The sequence below is a fragment of the Etheostoma spectabile genome, chromosome 10 (assembly GCF_008692095.1).
Source record: "Etheostoma spectabile isolate EspeVRDwgs_2016 chromosome 10, UIUC_Espe_1.0, whole genome shotgun sequence".
Taxonomy (NCBI): domain Eukaryota; kingdom Metazoa; phylum Chordata; class Actinopteri; order Perciformes; family Percidae; genus Etheostoma; species Etheostoma spectabile.
Genome location: NC_045742.1, coordinates 5,277,375 through 5,292,055, shown reverse-complemented (window position 1 = coordinate 5,292,055; position 14,681 = coordinate 5,277,375). Strand labels below are relative to the sequence as shown.

The 14,681-nt window shown below is 41.0% G+C and overlaps 1 long non-coding RNA gene across 1 annotated transcript; it reads right to left on the bottom strand.

The window, feature by feature from the left end:
* Positions 1–9,071: 9,071 nt before the first annotated feature.
* On the bottom strand, positions 9,072–12,837 carry LOC116696984 (uncharacterized). The gene is made up of 3 exons (XR_004333873.1): positions 12,693–12,837; positions 11,551–11,552; positions 9,072–9,083 (listed from the first exon to the last, which is right to left on the bottom strand). It is a non-coding gene; the product is annotated as an uncharacterized LOC116696984 (long non-coding RNA).
* Positions 12,838–14,681: the final 1,844 nt, after the last annotated feature.

Here is a 14,681-nt window from a genome sequence, read left to right as displayed (position 1 = left end):
GCGGCATAGAAACCATTTTCAGATCTTCAACCGGATAAATTAAATACAAAACATGATTATTTTTCCAGATGTCTTTAGTTAAAGTGTGATAAAATCTTGGAGCCGTCACTGACTTTGGGTCAGCAAGGCCAACATAACGAAGACCATGTTATACACAGCCTTAAGCACAGCATTAACATCTTTATCACCTAGAGACTTGTCATCACTGTCCTTATGTTACCACCTCTTATGAATAATGATGGTTGGACTAAGAAATAATTGATAGCAAATGAAGGGAATACTAACCTACCACCACCAATGCATGAGACATTGCAAAGTCCACAGAATAAAACAATAATTAGACATAAATTGACTGCACGCAGATCTTTACATGCAGGAGGTCCAACATGGCTGCCTCTCTGTCCGCTGCACACTTCTTCGGGAAACAGATGATAAAAAAACGGAAGGTTAAAGAGCTGATGTGCCTTCAGGGAGTGCACCACAGCTACTTTAACATAACACAAGCAGTAATAGACCGAGGTGAATCCCAATAATCTAAACAAAACTTGTGTGAAAAAAAACCTAAGAGGGCAAAACAGCAGCAGGTCTCACGGAGCTTCAGTACATCAATCAATCCCCAGCAAACCACAGGAGCCTTGGCTACAACATGAGCTCCTTCACAATAAAACCTGTAGTTTGTGCTCCTCTCAGAGTGCAGGGAAAAATCCATACCACACTAATATCGCTGCTGAAGCAGGAAATTGGCTGAAAAAGCAGTTAAAACTAAAACATCTTCCATGTCAGTATGGGCAACAAATCCCTACTTTCAATCTTCAAAGACCTTCATGGGGGCTTTTTGAAAGAATATCAAAACACAATACTGTTTGATCCTTAAATACTGATGATTGAGATCCCAGTATTTTCTATGAAATCTGGCCCCCCATTTGATTTAATTTCACTGGGAAAATACCTGTGAGATGCTAGGATTTTTACCATGTGTGTCTGTGTTCACTTGTGCGTTCACATACTCAACAATGTCTGAAACAAGGAACACTTTCACACAACTGTCAGCGATGCTGTATTTCCCATTTTCGATTGCTGTAATTAATCAGCATTATTCAAGATTCACACAAGATGTGCTTAAACAGCTCCGCTTTTTCAAATTTTTCCAGCTGAAATAATCCTTGAAACCTGCGTGTTCACCAAAAATAGACTGTCTCTCCACATCTAACCGGCAGCTATTGTCTTGTAGCAAAGTCTCGCTTCCCTGAGTCCTTGCAGAACAGTCGAGTGTCTCTTCAAGGAGCACAAGCCTGCTTGGGAAGGCCAGATGGCGCGATCAGCTGGCCCTCCTCAGAGCCTGGCATGCACGTGGCTTGTGCTCACTCAGATCCCTTTGTCGTCTAATGTCTAACTTGGATTTTTAGTCAACCTGTGCCAGGCCGGCCGGATCAAAGAGAATATTTACAAGGCACTTCTGTGTCAGTCTGGCGTCGAGGAACGCACAAGGTTTCTCCTTCTTTAGCACTTCTTGATTCAACAGTGGGAGAGCTGGAGACGAACTTCCCACTGCTTGGTTAATGTTCAAAAAGTGACAGAGCCTCTGATGTTGGAGCCTTGATCTTGGCGTTGTTTCTTACTAGGCTCTGGCATTGTTGATTAGCAGCTTGGGAATCGTCGCTTTGCATCGAGCCCCCCTTGGTGAGAGCCGACAGCAGTGAGGTTTGTCACGCGGCCCCCTCGCAGTATAAATAGGTTAGTTAGTCTTGATATATCGTGGGCCCCTGTGGCTCTTCTCAGGTTGGTGATATCTAGTGTGCTTGAGAGGAGAACCCACTCTGTAATTTTTCTAACTACATACATTTAATGAATGTTGACATTCATTATTAATGAGTTCAGTCCTAACCGTAAATGGACTCCATTAATACAGCAGTTTTTATATAAAGTCTACAGTGAGGAGAGGCTTCAGCTCACTGCATTAATCATGGTATGTGCTGATGCTTAGTATTAATTGAAACCAGTAAATGGTGTGTAATTATAAAGTATTTTAATTCTACTGGCTTTTTGTTTTATTCCATGACTTGTTGAACTTTCTGTTTCATTTGCTTCATGTTTATGCTAATGAAAAGCACTTTGAATTGAATTTGTGTCAGAATTGTGCTACATATATGAATTGCCTTGCCTTAAGGAATTACTATTTGTAACAATTGAGATTGGGACATGTTGGGTTAAGGAATAAGACAAGGAATCATAAATGATTGTGTCCACATTAATCCACTTCCTGTTTTCCCAGGAATACATCGTCCTCTGTCACTCTCTGCAGCCTCACAGGAACATGAGTATTGAGTATCACGGTATCAACATCAAGGATATGAAAATATTCAGTGATTAGAATGTTTTACATTTAAATATTCAGGCTTAAGTATGCAAAGATATGCATAGGCAGGATTCTCCCCTGCAGGTTGAGTGTTGAGCTCTGAGTAATCACTGGAACGGAGTCTAATCTTATGAGAAAAGACAGAAATTCCCTTCAGAGAGAAGCCAGTACAACGATACAATACAGTGATACAGTAACAATAGTGCTGGTGTTATTGGAAGACATCTCCAGCGTCTGACTGATGATCACAACCTCATTGAGAACATGTGATTTCAATTGTTGTTTTTCATTTCATTTATCCAGAAGAAGTGAAAAAGAAGACAGTACACAGTGGACTTAAGTCAACATATTAGCCCATGGAAAGGTGTTTTCTGCAGCTGGTTACAGCCAGAACTGATTAAAATTCAATCACATTTAATGATAAAATGTTTTTCATACAAGCTATAAAGGCAACTGTAAGGCATTGTACACACCACAGACTGTAGAAAAACACAAACATACCACCTATAACATTATCTATAAGGGATGGATCTATTATGAGAGAGCACTTTACACACCCCTATGAAGTCAAAGATGTTTAGATGCTAGCAGAAGTGATAGTGTACCTTTCACAAACACAAATAATTCCAAGATCATTTCCTCATGTTTGTCAATGCCTCTTCATCTGCTGTTATACACGTCAGCATATTTGGCATCACAATTCTGCTTTGTCTGCAAGTAGACAACCTGTGTGTTTTGTGTCTTATCCACGATTCATGCCGCTAAGCATGAATGTCTGTTGTCCTGAGATTATTGTTCCTCATGTATTTACACTTTCAAATTCTGTGCAATGTGGCCAAAGCCAACTTTTGCGTGTAGTTGATAATTAAAGAGGTCCAATTAGCACTTTTGTCTTGTTTGCATGTCAAGTGTTGTGAAAAAGGCTCTCCTAAAAAATGAATGGGGTATCGTTAACAACTTTGTATATTAGTAAATGTCCTGGCAGACTCCCAAACCTGGACACCGTTCTGTGCAGCATGGCCACCCAATTGTTCTAACACAACTAACACACACACACACACACCCACACACACACACACACACACACACCACACCCACACACCCACACACACACACCACACCAACACACACACACACACACACACACACACCACACACACACCCACGCTTAGGTCATCAACCTAATCTGGCAGCACTGGAAACAGTGATGAAAATGTGTCCTAACCATGAGAGAAACATGTTTATTGCCTTTAGCAATAACTTCTTACATCTGCAGCAATGATCAGCAAAAATGGACAGAATTAAAATGTGATGATTTTAAACTTCAAACATTACAGTTACAGTATAATCAATTATTGACTATGGCTAGGTGGTTATTTACAGTATTTAGTCAAAAGATTTACACCATTTTAACTCTCTTCACATTCTTGAATATTATGTGGAAAAAAGGTTTATGTCAAAAGTTTGTTTATTAATTATGTTCATTTTAGAACTTTTGAATCAATTTAAACCTGTCACTCCCTGTGTTATCACGTCCTTTTACCCAAGGGATTAACTGTCTTATTATTCGGGAATTAACTCTTCACACCCTCAGTGAATAATGTTTTATTTTAGCTCCACGCTTCCATGGAGAACATGCCCTCCGCGATCTCCCAGACTTCAGGCTGGAACTGCAGACAGCTATTGAGGCTGGGATAATGACTTTTGTGTCATGAATAAATGACAGGGGGCAAATTCCTTCTTCCTCACCTCTGGAGAATGCAAGTCCTGTCATGGCTCTTGTCCTGAAGCACAGCTCACTCTGTAATGAGTGCAGGCCACTGGTGACGATGTTATCATCCAGCTACAGGGGAGTAAAAACATCTAGGTCTGTGCTCCCCCTGCCCTCCTCCATCCGTGCTCATGAATAATTAGGCCCCGCAGGTGAAGAAATTACCAGGCATCTTAAGAGAAAGCAGGCAGTGGTGGGAGACCTGAGGATATATTTATCCAGCTGTGTCTCCTTTTTGACCTACCAGTTGTTGTTTTAAGTTACACACCATCTAAGCAGCTAATTTGTCGGTAAATGGGAGAGTCATGTACTTTCCACATGTGGCGTGCTTGCCTCTCATTATCTCTGCTCTTGCGAACCCTAATTAGCTTGCAGAAGGTCAGCTCACCTCTGTGGTGTGAAACAATGCAGGGATGCACTTCATTGATTCTGCTTCAACACAACCGCCTCACACTCTTACATAAGCATTAATAAATATACTCATGCACACATTAATACACACACACAAGCTTAATGAAACACAATGCAAAAAAATATAGTCCTGACTGTGCTCTTAGAAGGTACCCTGGAAATCCAGAGTTCTCGTGAGAGCACAATTTCAATTTGCCCAGCGAGTTACACTGCCATCAAATAATGCTGCTCAATAACTACACCCTTGCAGCCCGAGCTGCACCAATCACATCAGTGTATCTGATATAGGCGGGCCAGAGGTTTAACAGTTTAATCTACCAGTTAGGTCTGCTGGTAGATAAGCGTATGGGACTCTGGATATGTCACATTGTTGTGATTGGGCGTAGTGTTTTCCATTTGCATGTAGTGAGATTTTTAAATGCACGCTTGGTGCCGCCCCTCGAGATGGGCGACTTTCCTTACTCGATTTCGGATTTGGGTCTGGATTTCCAGGCTACTTAAAAAGTACAAAGTAAAGAAAAACTGTCATGATTTTAGGATTTCAACATAAGAACGCAAATTGACTTGAAAAGGATGTTTTTCCTCCCTACTGTTGCACCAAATGCTTGCTCTTCAGAGGAATGGTTAGGTCTCTGTAAACTGTAGAGGGTGAACTAGACCTACTCCATCTGTAAGGTGTCCCGAGATAACTTCTGTTCTGATTTGACACTATACATAAACTTGAAATGAAATTGAATTAAATGAAAGAATTGGTAGATTTGGCCAAATAGCATCCGCTCTTTTGAGGCGGAACATAATCTTAGCAAATAGGTGTAGGTTTGGTTGGTGGAGGGAGCTGCAACAGCTAACTGCACTGGCATGAGTTTAGTGTCAGGTCATGTAGGCTGCTGTGGTCACCTGTATGGATGTGATTGGACGTTACTGGCTTTTGAATAAAGCAGTAATGGTGAAGCAGGTAATGCACTGCAGTGCTTTACCTGAACTAATGCAATGCTCCATAAAAGCAATTTCTTTTACTTTGTACATTAACATTTGGAAAATATAACAAATACAATCACTTGCTCACTTGGCTGAAACACACTACTTTTCAAATTGTCTACACCACAGTTTATAAGGATACATTTTGCTGAAACTAATGCAGTCTATATCAATATTGTTGGCAATTGTCTTGAGCCCGAGTCTTTTTACTTTAACAATGTATCCTAGCTTCAGGCTAGCTGGGACCAATTCTCCCTCATTAGCTCATAGCATCTCCATTTTTTGGGATTTCAGATCTAATAATCGACTAGTAAGGAATGTTTTATTAATATCTGTTAAAGAATGTGGTGTCAAATCAGCTGGGGAGAGTACCACAGTGTCCTGGAGAAAACCAGGTATATTCTATTCAAAACCAAAACCGGTTCACTGGACTGGATGAGACACACGTCCTCATCCCTCTGGGCTATCTTCATAACTGAGAAACTCCTAATTGCATCCGGATTTCTGCATTGCAGAGAGACATTTTGGACAGATACACTGGGAACACTTTGGTTACACAACCAATGCTGCCGGTAACATCCTAATGGTGTTTTAATGAAGTTATGGGATGATGGGACACAGGGGAACTTTGACATGAAATTGATATCTTTTCTGTTTTAATCAAAAAGGTGCACTTTAGAGTGGTTTCCATTTATTCTTGCAGGCGTCTTTACCTCATGAGAGACACTTTTATAGTTTCTATACTGCGTGTTCTGTTATGGCAGCAGTTGAACCGCAGAGGAGAGAACCATATTTCTCGTTAAACCCTTTTTCCACTCTTTCCACCGACTAGGCAAATTAAATTAAAGTACTTTGCTTATTCTCCTCTGCTGAGCATTTGTAAAGACAAGAAATATATGCAGCTTCTTTTAATTTAATGAGTAATACACGAATGGAGCGCAGAGAGTAGCATGATGTATGGTGCCATATATCAGAAGGTCCACCTTATCATCTGCGTAGGTTTGTGTAGAAAACATGTGCCTCTTTATGAATTCGGCCTGTGAGTGCATTGCTGTATGAGGGCAAAGATATAATTTATCATGTTAATTGCAGACATGAGTGAGGAAAAGTCACCACGCAGAAACAGAAAATTACTCTTCTTCATCCCAAAGATGTGTGTATGTACATACACTGTGCATAAAGTTCAATTAATTTCCAGTTGATCACCTTTTATAATGAAAAATGCTAATTTGTCCCACTTGTGCTAATGCAAATGTATGTTGACGCGTGTGAGCTTGTTCTTTAACAGCCGATGCAGACTTAACGCTGGTAAAGCTTTGCCCGTGTTATTGTCGCATTGAATGAAGTTGCTCAATGTAATTCAGCATGCCAAAGTGTTGTTCCATTATTCAACTTGTTCAATGAAAATTACCTAGGGAAGTCCAGAGATGGAAACAGCTGGCCATTTCAATGTAAAAGTTGATGACCTGAGGATTTCTTTCCTTTTAAATTTTTTAAATTGTTGGAAATGTATCCATTTTATATACAGTAAAACTATTCAAAACTTCTTCCCTTTCATTGAATCCCTTAAATATCATTACTTACACATTCAATCTGATTAATTAACATTTTTTTATTGTGTGTTATGATGGCCTAAATGTTGTTTCAGACCAGAACCTACTCAACAAGAAGTCTGGTAGTCAAAATCACTTGAGTAAATTGAAAGTTAAATAATGAAAGTATTACTGGGAAGCTTTCATATTTAAATATAAATATATATAATATGTTAAAATAACAATAGACATACTGTATGAAAATGAACCTGCATGTCACAAAAACCTTTATACAGTAGGTTCAATGTATGGAAAAAAACTGCATACGAGGGCGTGCTGGTTCAGGAAAGTGCGATGATCAGCGTTTTGTTTGTTGGCTTCCCACGAAGAAATCCTCAGGGAGTGAGCGGAGTAAATTAATGGTATTTTCTTACAGTTAGGGACTTGCGTGTGGTGCATCGACTTCCTAAGCAATTATGACAAAACGTGATGTATTTCCCCCAACTATAATATGTAAAGGACTGGTGTCAGCGCATGTACTGACTATAATCCTCTTAATGTTTTCTCTTTGACAGGAAACCTAACAAGGAGGCCTACACTGGGAGTGTTTCCTTGCAATGTCAAATAATCATTAGTTACTGCTGGGGACTATAAGAAACTGGATTTTGTATCAACATTTAGAGATGATATCCAGGCTTGTTATAAATTTTCCTACTCGTACCAGAATCTAATCTTTTATTCAGCCTGGATTTAAGGTTGGTTATTGACAACAACTAGCAAAAAGGAATAATAAAATGAAAAAAAAAAAATCTCATTCTCGATAACAATAATACATTCGATACATTATTTCAAGATGGTTCTTTGAAGGTAAATTCTTTTTACTTAGCTTAAAGAAAAAAAAGAAAAAACAGGCACACACACCATCACAAATTTGAGTCATTTTAACTTGTTTTGTTCGCGTGGTTGAATGCTGACTTGGTTGTTATCATGAAGTTTGACATTTCAGGACATTTGACACTGAGTGAAACATCTCAACAGCTTTTGGATGGATCTCTCATGAAAATTTGTTTTGATCCTCTGACTTTTCATCCCACGTCACCATCTAGCCAAAATTACAATTTCTGCAATATTTTGGTTTATGCCCGAATATTTGCAAAACTGACATTCCCATCAGCCTCAGCTGCACTTGTCAGAATGCTTACATGCTAACCTAAGATGATGAACATGGTAAACAAAGAATGTTAACACAGTCCTTGTGTGCATGTTCAGTCAAAGTCTAATTACTAGAGGTGTTAGTCGTTAATCATTGCGTTCATGCATTGCGATGCAGACCTAGACGATTCTGCATATTTTGTCGATCATACATGCTTTAATTTTTGCCCTTTGACTGCTGTGTTCAGACTGCTACATTCAGGTAGTGTCTTTTTCAAGAGCAGATACAATAAAAAGCAGAGTTCATATGTAACTGGCTGTTGGATGACAACCATATGTAGCAATATATAATATTAATGAGGTGACACATCGTGATGCATCGGTATATCGAATCAATTCAAATCGTTGACAGGATAATCGGAATCGAATCGTGAGACCCGTGAAGATTCACACCCTTACTAATTACTGCCCCACTGAGCCTCCGGCAAGGTCGTAGATTCTTAGTCTTACTCATGCTTCCACTGGCTTGTATCGCTTCAGTCTTATGACTTATACTCTACTTTTTCGAAACAACATTGTCAAGAGCTGCATTAGATTTTAATGAAATATATTGATTTGAACAAGCAAGAGAAAATGACAGAAGGCTTAAAGCTCCATCCATCCATCCATCCATCCATCCATCTTCATCCACTTATCCGTTGTCGGGTCGCAGTGGGAGCAGCTCCCCCAGCAGGGGACCCCAAAATTCCCTTTCCCGAGCCACATTAATCAACTCTGACTGGGGGATCCCAAGGCGTTCCCAGGGCAGGTTGGAGATATAATCCCTCCACCTATTCCTGGGTCTTCCCCAAGGCCTCCTCCCAGCTAGACGTGCCTGGAACACCTCCCTAGGGAGGCCCCCAGGAGGCATCCTTACCAGATGCCCAAACCACCTCAACTGGCTCCTTTCGACGTAAAGAAGCAGCGGCTCTACTCCGAGCTCCTCACAGATGTCTGAGCTTCTCACCTTATCTCTACGGGAGACACCAGCCACCCTCCTGAGGAAACCCATTTCAGTCGCTTGTACCCTTGATCTTGTTCTTTCGGTCATGACCCAGCCTTCATGACCATAGGTGAGGGTAGGAACAAAAACTGACCAGTAGATTGAGAGCTTTGCCTTCTGGCTCAGCTCTTTTTTTGTCACAACGGTGTGAGAAATTGAATGTAACACCGCACCCGCTGGTCTGATTCTCCGACCAATCTCCTGCTTAAAGCTTTAGTGTGTAACTTTTTGATATTAATGAACATCCGTTACATTCAAGCCTTTGCCAAATGAGTGGCTACAAATCTTTTAGGGGTGGAGGGCGGAGCACGGTCATGGAAGGCTTGTATCACGTGGACGCGCCAACAGTTTTGTTGTCATTACATAGAATTCCTCATGGGGGTGGAAGAAACTACGCACTATAGCTTTAACCGCTCAGACTTGCACTTTCTGATCCTAAATTTGTCAGAAAGTTTGGTTGGAGAGGTTGTTTTTCTATGTGTACTCCTGCTATTTGTTAAAGTTGGTTCTGTATATAAAAAGCGAAGATTTCTTGTTTTGTTATGTGTGCATGTTACATGCTGTATACGCTTTCTGATTGATCCCGCAAAGATACAGAGAGCAATTACTGTACCCTAGCAACCTATCTTTATGTCAAGGCAGCAATTATGGCATAGCATGATGAAGAGGCACAAGAGGTGGATGTGGTGCATGTGCAATTATGCTTTTGTGCTACTTTGCACAACATGCACTGATCCATCGGGTCACCATACTCAGCAATCACACACGACACCGATTTTTCCCGTTCACAGCCGCTGAGGCCGAACAACGCAAGTGTTGTTGCTATGAGGAGCATTCAGATGATAATGTGACAAGAAAAATAAAGGTTTCTAGAGTGTGTGTGAAGCAGCTGTGACCTGTTTAATGCACCTGAAAGAGCTGAATTTGTAATTAAGAAGTGAGTTGCCTGTTCAGATCTGCGTGAGGAGATTATAAAACAAGAGATGGAGGCTTTTGTTGCGCTGTTTTGAGTTACTGAATTTATCAGAACTCACTGAAACCCACACCTGTGTAATCACACAACAGGAATAGAAACAGGAACTGTTTTTCCCTTGTAGATTAATTAGTCAGGAAAGAAAAAAAGTTCTATACTGAACACTAAACACTCAAATCTTCAAGCTCTCTTCTATTGATCAATGCAGCTTCTCAGTCAAGTACACCACCACTAAATGTGAGTCTTGTTATCCCCTCCTCTGGCCTTGTTTTCTTTCTCTTTGCAGATCACAATCATCACATTTGCAGATATGATGTACACGCTGACAGTTTTCTACACACGTTTGCAGGGATTTAGCTATGATCTTTGCTTAAAAACAGCAGCAAGCAGCAGCAGTGTCAGAGAGCTAAACTGTGAGTTTGTCAGTGTCACTTAAAAAAAGGTGCCAATACTGTGAGTTGATTGGCTAACATGTAAATATGCTGCTATAGCTACATGAGTCAAATCGACTGATCCCTACTGGAGTTTATTATTTAGTTTGTGTAAAATCCACACACCAGTAAACAAGACTAGTGAAAGGACACGCCACATGCCGGGACACCAGCTGTGGTCTCTGGAGGATGCATCGGTTGGGTTTAGGAAAAGAAGAACGGGGAAACGGCACGCCACACGCCGGGAAACGAGACCGGTGAAAGGTTCACGGCACATGCTGGGACACAATCCCCGGTCACCGGGCTGAATGTCCTGTGTAGTTTGACTCATCCCCCACCCCAACCAACCTCCCTACGCAGATTTTCGGCATTTAATAAGACTCGCTACCGTTGTCGTGCTGTGACCAACAAAACATGCTTCCCATTTAAATACATTACTTTAAAAATCAACATTTGTCATCGTACATGATTCCATAGATTAAATAACACACTGACTGACTGAAAAGTGATCTATGGAGAGGGAAAAACAACCGCAGTGAAACGTGCAGTGGCACAAAACTAGTATTCGTCATCACCAACTACTATTTAACTCATCAAGCATCTGCAAGTGAAGATCCTAACTGAGAAAGTGCTCTTTGTTTCAAACAGCAGCAGCAGCAGCATTAGCTTGACGAGTGAGTCAGCCTGTAATAAAAGGCCGATCGAGTACAGAGTAACTTTGCAGCGGATTTGGCAGGTTGTCCTGACATCGGGGAGAGAACAAGGGCGCCTGGTCTGGTCCATCTGTCATCCAAAAAAAAAGAAATCGGGGGGAAAGATGTTGGATGAGCTGACAGGAAAGAAGGCATGGGGGCCTTTACTGGCTGCCAACTTGGCAAAACACAGCAGCACTGGAGTGAAACACATCTGTGTATCCATGTGGTCAGAGCAGGATTGAATGGAAAATTTACACCAGGCATACAACCCTTTTTTTGGGCACCCCTCCAAATGGATACTTTGCTATTTGGTAAACAAACAAGATTAGGTTACTTTTAACGCCTACAATTATTATGATATTTATTTATTGAGGTATTTTAATGCATCTAGTTTAGGCTTAACTGAAGGACCTGGGATAAACTTTTAAAGACTGTTGTTTTCTTTCTTTTTCATTTATCTTTTTTTCCGCTTGTCTGCACCAAATGGCAAGCTGTAGTGTAACTGTTATGGCTAGCTAACATGCAGAACCGAAAACTGTACTTTTTATTAATATAACCTGATGTCTATACTTAAAAAATATACTAATTTACATGAAGTGTTAGATTGGAAAATTAAATTTGAAGTTATTTTAAAACTATAAAAACAAACATTTTGACTTTTTCCTTTTACTGGCACGTGCCTAGAATGCCTGGGCCAAGACCCAAGCCTGCATGTGGTCATTGTGACTGCTGACCTGGGAAAAGGAGGATAATGAACAGGGTTTACTTCTGGAGTCGTGTTCTTGGAAGAGGAAAAACCCACTGTTGTTGTGTTTGAACATTAAATATAGATGAGATGATTAATGCATATGCTTGCTGTTTCTGCGCAAGGGCTCCATTAATTAACCCCCACCTCCGTTAGCGAGTGTATTGGCTTGTGGTGGGTGTTGAGCTGCAGATGGCGGGGGAGCTTTGGGAATCTGATGGAAGCTATTTGGAGCTGCTGCTGCTGCGTCGGCGAGGTTAAGCTTCCTCTGTGTTCCCAGGTCATCATGAGAGCTGTACATTTCCAGGGGATACTGATAAACTGTTACTAAATATAACGCAGAGGCTCGGAAAGTTACTATAAGAACTAAAGGTTGGTGTTGAGTAAGGATTCGTGTAGCTGTTGTAGAGGACGTTTTCTTCTCATGAAGCTGAGACTGTCCAAAGGTCCAGATGGCTTTGAACCAAAGGTTTCTCCAGTTAATGTATCTGTTAAACAGAGAAACCAGTGTGATATTTTGAGGGCCAGTTTTGGAGTTGGTATGTGATGGGTAAATGCTCCTGTTACAGTACGAGTCTATGAATCAGAGTGTAGTGTGAGAGTAACCAATAGCCTCTTTCTGACCAAGTAGTTACAGGAATGTAGTTATAGGAACAGTCCACTTCTAAACAGTTCTTCCAACTATACTCTCCCCCAAAACCGGTTGCGCCATTTGCATTCGTACTGGCCATAGGAACTGGTGGAAGGGGTAAGGGAGTGATGGTCTTTATTGCGTTGTCACTTGACTTTAGCGCCACATACAACAGCAAACCAGCATGGAGGAGGCCATCGGAATGTTCCTGTTGTGCCTTGCCGGGATGACAGAATTTGAACAGTGCCATTTAAAGACTAGAATGGAGTACTTAAGAAACACAGAAGATGTAGGCTCCAGCGTAGTTTGATCCTTCACATCAATCCACGTTTCAGAGTTCAACATTCTGTCAATTCTTGTAGTAATTGACATAGCCAAGTAAGTAGTAAAAGACATTATGGCTTCTACAGATGGCGCGCTGTGGAGGCGTGTCTTATGAGTTGGACCAATCAACGTAGATCTAGGTCAAATGCTCTGAAGTAGGAGCTGAAAGAGTTACAGGAACTGCGTTCAGAGGAACTTAATAATCCCCAAATTGGTCCAGTTGGAACATGAGAAAAAAGGATTCTATAAATGTTATGTTCTAAGAACTGGAACAATTTCTCTGGTCAGAAAGAGCGTATTGAGGTTAAGAAGAACTTTAAGAAGGATATGAGACAGTTGTTCCAAAAATATGTCAAATTTATTAAACAAATTGATCTATGAGAAAGAAAACAACCATGTTAGTGAGCGTCAAAACCAGATCTAAATCACAACCAAGCACAAGATAAACACTCCCCATTTCCAGAAAAAATGAGTAAAACCTATCAATACATGCTGGCTTAGAGCAGCCTACTGCAAGCACACAAAGGCTATGGGAAGAAACGGCCCATGCGTTTCCTCCCTCCTTTATCCAGAGAGCTGGCCGACGCAGGTGTATCTAGTCAGCAATTTATAGCCCATCTGGAAAAGAGAGGGAGGCAAGCAAGCCACACACACACACACACACACACACACACACACACGAAATCCCAACGACACAAACGGCTCTGTGTTCTTAAAGCACAGAGAGGAGAAGGTTGCAATATTTTTCACAAAAAAAAAAAAAATAAATAAAAAAAAAATAAAGGAGTGTTGTGCTTCAAATGAGAGCAAATCGACCCCTGGCCAGCAATTCCCAGAAATGTGGAGTGATTTGAACTATGAAAGAGGATCCCACTGGTTTTAAGGCTGATTTTACCAGTGTATCAGTGATTCTGTCGCTTGAGCAGGGAACTACAAGTAATGTGGGTTTTTCATTCTAAAACTACCACAGAGTCCGAGTCCTAGTTCCTAGTCCAATGTCAGAAAACAGATCTTCAGTGCAGCTGGTGCAAAAAAGCTGGGTGGTCTGTATAAATGAAAGGAAACATCTCCCAGCATTGTGTTGCCGGGCAGAATGCAATTATAGACAAGGATGCAGAACATAATTAGGTGTGACACATGTTAATAGCTTTTCATTTAGAAAAATTTGGATCCACAGTCTAAAGCTGGACTAGAGGGCAGAAATTGGAGTGGATGCTCTTGGAAAACAACAAGTCATTATGTTGCAGCGCGAGCGCCGGCTGCCAAACGTGTGTGAAGTCACCGCCAAAGGAGCGCAGCCTGATTGCTCCCTCACAAAAATATGAACCAGACTTTTATCAGTGAGCTTGCATCTCTGTCCGGGCTTGAAAATTGCATTTGTTCAAAATTTGCAGGGAGCACTCACTGTGAATTACTGCTATTCTTTGTCACAATAAAACCAGCAGAGGTTTGATGAATGAGGCATGGCTTTTATAGGATAAATTGCAGAGGCATTTAGAGAGTCAACCCTATGAGGAAATTATCTCAGTTCAGAAAAGCGTTTCAATTCAGCAGAGCATCAAACAGAAAGCAGAGCACAGATCGTTTCACAGGGCAGGTGAGCTTTCACCCGGGAACAGAAATATCTCAGCGTGATTCCT